An 8,241-nucleotide genomic window follows, 5' to 3' on the forward strand; every position below is an offset into this window, starting at 1 on the left:
ATTGCTGACGATAGGCTTCATCTTGTCATGTGATTTGTCCTGCCAAATCGCATGACAAAGCACTCCAATGTGAACGAGGGCTTAGGCTGGGTTCACACTATTGCGAATTGGATGCAGGTTTCCCCTAATCCAATTTGCATGTCAGTAACCTCTCAATGGAGCCAGTTCACACATCTCCAGGACGGCGGCAGAGCGAATTGCACAGGAGTCCTGTGCGTCTTCTGGTCTGTTTCAGGTCCGAATTCAGCCAAAAATTCAGACTGAAATTGGATCTGAAAAGGTGAGCAAGGATTCACCGGACCCCTGCTGTGAAGCCACAGCCTTAAAGGGGTTGTAAACGCTCCTTTTCCCCATTCATCTTTCAGGACAGCAATGATCTCTTGGGAGCTATCCACACCACTTTGGGGATACAGGAGGAAAAGAAGGCGTTATCGCTCCATGACCAGATGTACAAAGGTCAAGGGGAACAAAAAAGGAGGGAGTTCCCAGTCCATGATGTCTTGGTTGAAGCCATAAAGAAAGAATGGAAAGATCCAGAGAGGAAACCTTTCTTTTCAAGGGCTATGAAGCGAAGGTTTCCCTTTGCAGAGGAGGAGACTCTAGTCTGGAATAAGGCTCCTAGACTAGATGCGGCCTTTTCTCAGGTTTCCAGGCACATGGATCTAGCTTTCGAGGATATGGGGATTCTTTCAGACCCCATGGACAGAAGAATGGACTCTCTTTTAAAGAAGTCCTGGAATTCGTCGCAAGGAAACCTTAAGCCTGCCATGGCGGTTACAGTAGTGGCCCGCAACATGGAATATTGGCTTACTCAAATTAAAGAGCATATTGAGGCAGGGACGCCAAAAGAAACTATTTTGTCTTCCTTCCCAATGCTACTTAAGGGGGTGGCATATATTGCGGACGCGTCAGTGGAATCAGTGCGCATGTCTGCAAGGTCTTCTGTCCTCACTAATTCAGCCCGAAGGGCCTTATGGCTGAAGACGTGGCAAGGAGACAGCGCATCTAAAGTTAAACTCTGTGGAATTCCACTCACAGGGGATCTTTTGTTTGGACCAGGGTTAGAGTCCGTTTTGGATCAGTCGGCCGATAAGAAAAAGGCCTTCCCTGTTGAAAAGAAATTTGGGGAGCAGGCTAAAAGAAAGTCTCGCCCTCAGAGAAAGTTTGAAGCCCCAAAAAGCAGAACGGCAGAAAAAGGTTTGGGGGCAGAAGGGCAAAGGGCGTGGAGGGGTGATTTTTCGCCCTCCTGAACAGGCCAAGAAAACCCAATGACGGGGTAACCACAGTGGGAGGAAGATTGGGGGCCTTCCTTCCGCAGTGGGAGATGATCACCTCCAACCAGCAGTGGTGTTAGGTGGGTGCGGGCCGCACCCGGGTGACACCCGCCAGAGGGGTGACACCCGTAGGTAGCGCCACGCACTGCTAACACTGCCCGCTGCCCTGATCTGCGCCTTAGGTCTTGCGCTGTGTCCCTCAGCGCAGCAGACTGAAGCCGCCTCCCCCTCCTCCCTGTTTACATCCTCCCTGTTGCAGAAAAATGATCAGCTCTTTTATCCTCCCTACAGGAGTTAGTGGAACAAGAGGTGGTGGTAAGGGTTCCTGTAGAAGAGACAGGCAGAGGCTTTTATTCCCACATCTTTGTGGTCCGCAAGCCTTCGGGAAAGTTCAGGCTTATCATGAACCTGAAGCCTCTGAATGTCTCAATTACCTACAGGAAATTCCGGATGGATTGTTTCTATTCGGTGAAGGCACTTCTTCCTCCGAATTGCTTCATGGCGTCGATAGACTTGAAAGACGCTTATCTGCACATTCCAATCGCAGAAAGTTATCAGAGGTTTCTCAGACTAGCGGTAAAAACCAGGGAAGGAACGTTTCATTTACAGTTCAAAGCACTCCCCTTTGGACTATCCTCTTCCCCTCGCATCTTCACCAAAGTGATGGTGGAGGTTCTGGCTTTCTTGCGGCTCAGAGGCATCTCTGTAGTCGCATACCTAGACAATCTACTTCTGTTTGCCGCTTCCCCGGAGCAGTTGTCCCAGGATCTTCAGGTAGCAAGAGACAGCCTAGAAAATTTAGGGTGGCTCTTGAATATGGAAAAATCCAGTTTGGTTCTGTCTCAAAAGGTCACCTTCCTGGGCTATGTATTGGATTCAACAAAGCAAAAGTGTTCCTTCCAGTAGAAAAGATCCAGAAGGTGTACAGAGCAATGTTATTGCTCCAGGGCAATCGTCAGATCTCAGTAAGAAAAGCGATGCCAGCATTGGGCTTACTGACTTCCACGCTCCTGGCAGTTCAGTGGGCAGGGCTGCATTTTCGCCCACTACAATTGTTTATCCTGAAGGTCTGGGACCACAGTCCAGGTTTCCTGGACTCCTTAATATCCGTGCCGAGTTAGGTCAAGAGGTCCCTCTGGTGGTGGAGAAAAGGGTCCAATCTCTCACAGGATATAAACAAAAAAGTCAGTGCTACTACCCATACATCACATAGAAAGCAGAGATCCCGGGTGCTTGATCCACAGTCGCTGGCTGAGTAGGGAAATGAGGAAAAGATGATCCGCACTCCAGTGATTGCTCTTAAAAAATGTAATTTATTGACAAGCCACAGTGACCAAACGCAAATGAGAACAGTTGACGCGTTTCAGCCCATAAGGCCTTAGTCATAACCACCAAGACTAAGGCCTTATAGGCTGAAACGTGTCAACTGTTCTCATTTGGTCACTGTGGCTTGTCAATAAATATTAAACTTTTTAAGAGCAATCACCGGAGTGCGGATCATCTTTTTCTAATCTCTCACAGGGCCTGGAGTGGGTTTTTCCAGTCTCCAGGACGGTCACGACCGATGTGAGTGGCACAGGTTGGGGAGCACACCTAGATTCCATGATGGTGCAAGGCACTTGGAGGAGAGAAGACTCAAAGAAATCCTCGAACTGGAGGGAACTGAGAGCAATAGAGTGGCTCTCAGAGCTTTTCAGAGAGAACTCCTGGGACAGCACGTGAGGGTCCATTCGGACAACTCATCAGCAGTGGCCTACATCAACAGGCAAGGGGGTACCAGGAGCAGATCCTTGTGGGCTCTGGCAGAATCCATCCTCAGGTGGGCCGAAGCGAGCATTCTCTCTCTTTCAGCAGTACATTTGAAGGGGGAACAAAACCAAGTAGCAGATTTTCTCGGCAGAAAGATGCTAAGGGAAGGCGACTGGGTCGTGAACCAGGACATCTTCGAGATGATCACTCAGAGGTGGGGGGTTCCTTCTGTGGACCTCTTCCCCTCGAAGGCGAACACAAAAGCTCGTCTGTTCTTTTCCCTAAACAGATGGGACGGAGCAGCTGGGGTGGATGCACTAGCTCAGAGCTGGCATTTCTCAAGGTGTTATGCCTTCCCCCCTCCTTTACTGATTCCAGCAGTTCTGAGAAAACTTTGGAAAACACAACCCTCATTCTGATCGTACCATACTGGCCAAGGAGGCCGTGGTTCTCCATCTTGATGGGTCTGGCTGGCAGTAGAACCTCCCTGGATTCTACCTATCCAGGAGGATCTTCTTTCTCAGGGTCCAATCTGTTGCCCCCAAGTGGAGCAATGGAACCTCACAGCGTGGATACTGAGGAGGAATTGCTAAAGGGCAAGGGTTTCTCGGATCGACTAGTGACAACTCTCCTAAATTGCAGAAAAAGGGAGACGCAAGCTATCTACCTAAAGGTGTGGAAACGCTTCAAAAGTTGGTGAACGGAAAGCTCCTTTGATGTACGCAGTTTTGTAGCAGTATTAGAGTTTCTGCAGGCAGGAGCGGACAAAGGTTTAGCCCTTAGCACCTTGAAAGGACAGGTGTCGGCACTGAGCGTGTTCCTAGAAAAGCCGCTAGCTATAGATCCTTGGGTAGCTAGGTTTTTCAGAGCCTTAGGCAGACAGAGGCCAGTTAGAATTTCCCCCTTCCCAGTGTGGGATCTGTCTTTAGTTTTACAGACTCTTACAGGGGATCCTTTTGAGCCATTGGAATCCTGTATTTTGAGGTTGATCATCCTCAAAATGGTGTTCTTGGTGGCGATCACCACAGCAAGGAGAGTGAGTGAACTCAAAGCCCATTCTATTAGGGCACCTTTTTTTCAGGTTTTCCTGGACCGTTTGATTTTTAAAATGGATTCGTCCTTTTTGCCAAAAGTGGCCTCTAGTTTTCATAGATACAAAACAGAAACACACTCACGAGGAGTGTAGCTCCTCTAATGGGACTTTAAAGAGGGTCACTTCCAGTATGAGTACAAGAGTAATAGAGGTTTTTAAAAAAATGTTGAATGTTTATTAAAGAAAATATTAAAAGAGGATCATCATGACCTAACATTGATACATAAAATGGATGCATGCAATTGAGGAAAATTGATATATATGGAACCATGACCAATTGTAATGATAAAGTTGATTGAACAACAATAACCATGTGACCCGACATTTCGAGGTAAAAAGGGGGTTGACCTCTTCTTCAGGGGTAACGACAATTGGTCAGGCTGAATTTTTCATCACTCAAGCTTACATAGACGTTTCCAGGACATTCTCAGCATCCAATAAGAGCAGTTCGACCCCCCACAGCGCCTTTCGCGGTTCTTGACATGCCACAGATTGACGCTGAGGAAGGACAGGCAGGAAGATGACCCCCTGGTGACACAATCTGTGGGAACATCACGCTGTTTACAAACAAATTGGGGACTGACATTGGTTCGTCCTCTCCTCCCTGGCTTTAAGGTTTTGGTTTGATTCAGAGGATAAAGAGTTGAACAGAGTAATGCCTTGTACACACAACCGGACTTTTCAACAGCAAAGGTCCGACGGAAAGACTCCACTGGACAATTTGATCATGTGTGGGCTTCATTGGACCTTTGCTGTCGAAAAATTAGACGGACTTTAGAAATAGAACATGTTTCAAATCTTTCCGACGGACTCGAGTCCTATTGAAAAATCCGTTCATCGGTATGCTAGTCCAATGGACAGACAACAACGCAAGGGCAGCTACTGGCTACTGGCTATGAACTTCCTTATTCTAGTCCGGTCGTACGTCATCACGTTTGAATCAGTCGGACTAATCGTGTGTAGGCACGTCCGTTTTGTCAGAACTTCGTCGAAAGACCGTCGGACCTTTGATGCCAAAAAGTCCGGTCATGTGTACACGGCATTAGGCATTCTGTGTCTCGAAGCATTGAACATTCAAGTGAAATAGATAAGGGACAGGCTGGTGAAGGGCACAATGCAAGCACTGGCAATTGGTGTTGCAATATCAGCAACAAACAATTAGAGCAAAATAGTCCCAGAGAGTGTCCCAGAAGAAATGTCAAATCCTTTATGGCCACCTTCTAATTCAATGGTGCCTATCATCCCCCTATTTACAGCACAACCAGATATTAACCATTTGAGCGCCGGAAGGTTTTACCCCCTTGATGCAATTTTTTGCGATATGGCACTGCGTTAAGCTGACAATTGAACGGTCATGTGACACTGTACCCAAATAAATTATATTCTCTGGGTGTGTTTACAAACTGTATAGGGGATGGGCCGCTTGGGACAACACACAGATCCATTTTCCTGCATAGCAGGAAGACAAGATCCTATGTCATCCCCTGTCAGAACAGAGATCTGCCTTGTTTACTTAGGCAGATCCCCGTTCTGTCTCTGCGGGGAATGATTGCAGGCGGACCATTGAGTCCGCCGGACCCGCTGATTGACTCCCCCACTAGCCAATTGGCGTGCGTGTGCGCCCACAGGAGCTAGTGCACGAACCGCTGTACTGGTACGGCAATTCACGCAGTATAACTGCGGCAGGTAGTCGGCAAGTGGTTAATGTGGAAAAAAAATATTTTACACCTATTTAATTTGTTTTCCACCAAAGAACTATTCGTTGTAGAGTAATGCAGTCTTTATGCCAGACAGTTCATTGCCAGGAATCCAGATTCTGGTTATGTCAGACCATTTGATTGGATGTCTATCACTGATTCAGCTTATAAACATTTCCAGGCCTGATTCTGAACATGGAAACCACAATTGAACTGAAATCACATTGGTTCACGTAACCAATCTACCGCATGGCTATCTTTACTTCAGTCATGTTCAGCACACAATATCAAATCTTAATGGGATTTTTTTTCATTTTAGTGACAACTCTCTGTGCCTTCCAAAAAGTGAACCCGCATATGATAAGCCCACAGAATTAGGCCATTCATCAATTTCTTTTCGAAAAGTCTTTCACACCCCAGAAAAAGATCAATGTTGACAAGGCCTTCATCTACTTTACAGACAGACAAAGTAGAAATAAAAGCAAAGCTTTTAGACAGGAAGTGCTGGTTGTCCCCAGAATCCTTGGAACTAGTGTCCATGTTGGAAGTTTCCCCCCAGTTCCTTTTTGATGACAACCCTAAATTTGGAATTTTCTTTCACTTTTTGGAGATATTAGGCTGCCCATACATTATACAATTTTCCTTTAGATTTACGGAAACCATATAATATGAGGTCAAATCTAAACACTTTTAATTTGTATGCAATCAGGAAGACCCTTGCACTAAATAGTTGAAGGTAAATCTAAAGAAATTTGAATAAGAAAATTGTATAATGTATGGCCAGCTTAACAGTAAACACGAGAAAAAGAGAGGGTGAATCTCCCTAACCGGGGTCAAAGACAGTGGGAACCTTTAAATTACCCTTATTTCAATAGGGAAACCACCTCTATGTCGACAATTATTTCAGTGTATTGTTTTTCAAACATCTTTTTCTCAAACACACCATAACTTGTGGTACAATGTGACCAAATAGCAAAGGCTTTCCTCAAAGACTTGTCCACACAAAGCTGGAAAGGGGGAGTCAGCAAGTTTGTGTAATGAGGGATGTTAGGCACCTAAATGGAGAGATAAACTGAATGTTTATGTCCTTTCATCTATCCATCCAGATATCTCAGTGCAAATTCAGGAAAGTGCTGTACAATCTACATATGGGGTTTTTAGATTCAAACAAGCAGATGATGAAACTCCACTTAACCACCCAAAGATCAAGGTACTGATATACATCTATTTATTTCAATTGGCTATCTACAGTCATGGCCAAAAATAATGGCACCCCTGTATTTCTGTCAGATAATGCACCACTTCCCCAGAAAATTGTTGCAATTACAAATGTTTAGGCAAGCTCATGTTTATTTCTTTTGTTTGTATTGGTATGACACAAAAGAGTGAAAAAAAAGCCAAATCCATTCAAACTACAAACATGGACTGGACAAAATTATTGGCACCTTCTCAAAATTATAAGAAACAATTGTATTTCCAAGTTTGTGATGCTCCTGTAACTTGTAATTAAACTCGCCTGTTTCAATTCACAGGTGCTGACAATTTAGAAATCACGCCAGCAACCAGTTAAAATGGTGAAAATTGACTCCGCCTTTCTGTTGTGTGTCTGTGTGTCACATGGAGCATGAGTAAGAGAGAGAGCAGCAAATAATTGCTTGAGGATTTGAAAACAAAATTTGTGGATAAGCATGGACAATCTCAAGGTTTCAAGTCCATCTTCAGAGATCTTAAAGTAGTTGTAAAGTTGGAATGTTTTTTTATCTTAATGCATTAAAAAAAAAAAAAAAAAATATATATATATATATATATATATATATATATATATATATATATATATATAATATATTAAAAGCCTTCTGTGTGTAGCAGCCCCCCTAATACTTATCTGAGCCCCATTTCTCTCCAGCGATGTCCATTAGTGCCTCAGCTGCCTGGGGACGCTCCCTCCTGATTGTCTGAGACATGGCCGTGGTACTGTCAATCAAAGTCAGCCAATCAGGAGAGAGAGGGGGCGGGGCTGAACGACAGCTCCGTGTGTCTGAATGGACACACTGAGCTGCAGCTCGGCTTGGGCACCGCCATAGCAAGCTGCTTTCTGTGGGGGCACTCAACAGGAGGGAGGGACCAGGAGCAGCAAAAAGGCACCCGAGAAGAGGAGGATCTGGGCTGCTCTGTGCAAAACCACTGCAACAGAGCAAATAAGTATGACATGTTTGTTATTTAAAAAAACAAGACTTTACAATCACTTTAACCGGAAGGATTTATCCCCCTAATGACCAGACCATTTTTTTCGATACGATACTGTGTTATTTTAGCTGACAATTGCATGGGCGTGCAACGCTGTACCCACATAAAATAGATGTCCTTTTTTCCCCACAAATAGAGCTTTCTTTTGGTGGTATTTGATCACCTCTGTGTTTTTTATTTT

The sequence above is a fragment of the Aquarana catesbeiana genome, linkage group LG10 (assembly GCF_042186555.1).
Source record: "Aquarana catesbeiana isolate 2022-GZ linkage group LG10, ASM4218655v1, whole genome shotgun sequence".
Lineage (NCBI taxonomy): Eukaryota > Metazoa > Chordata > Amphibia > Anura > Ranidae > Aquarana > Aquarana catesbeiana.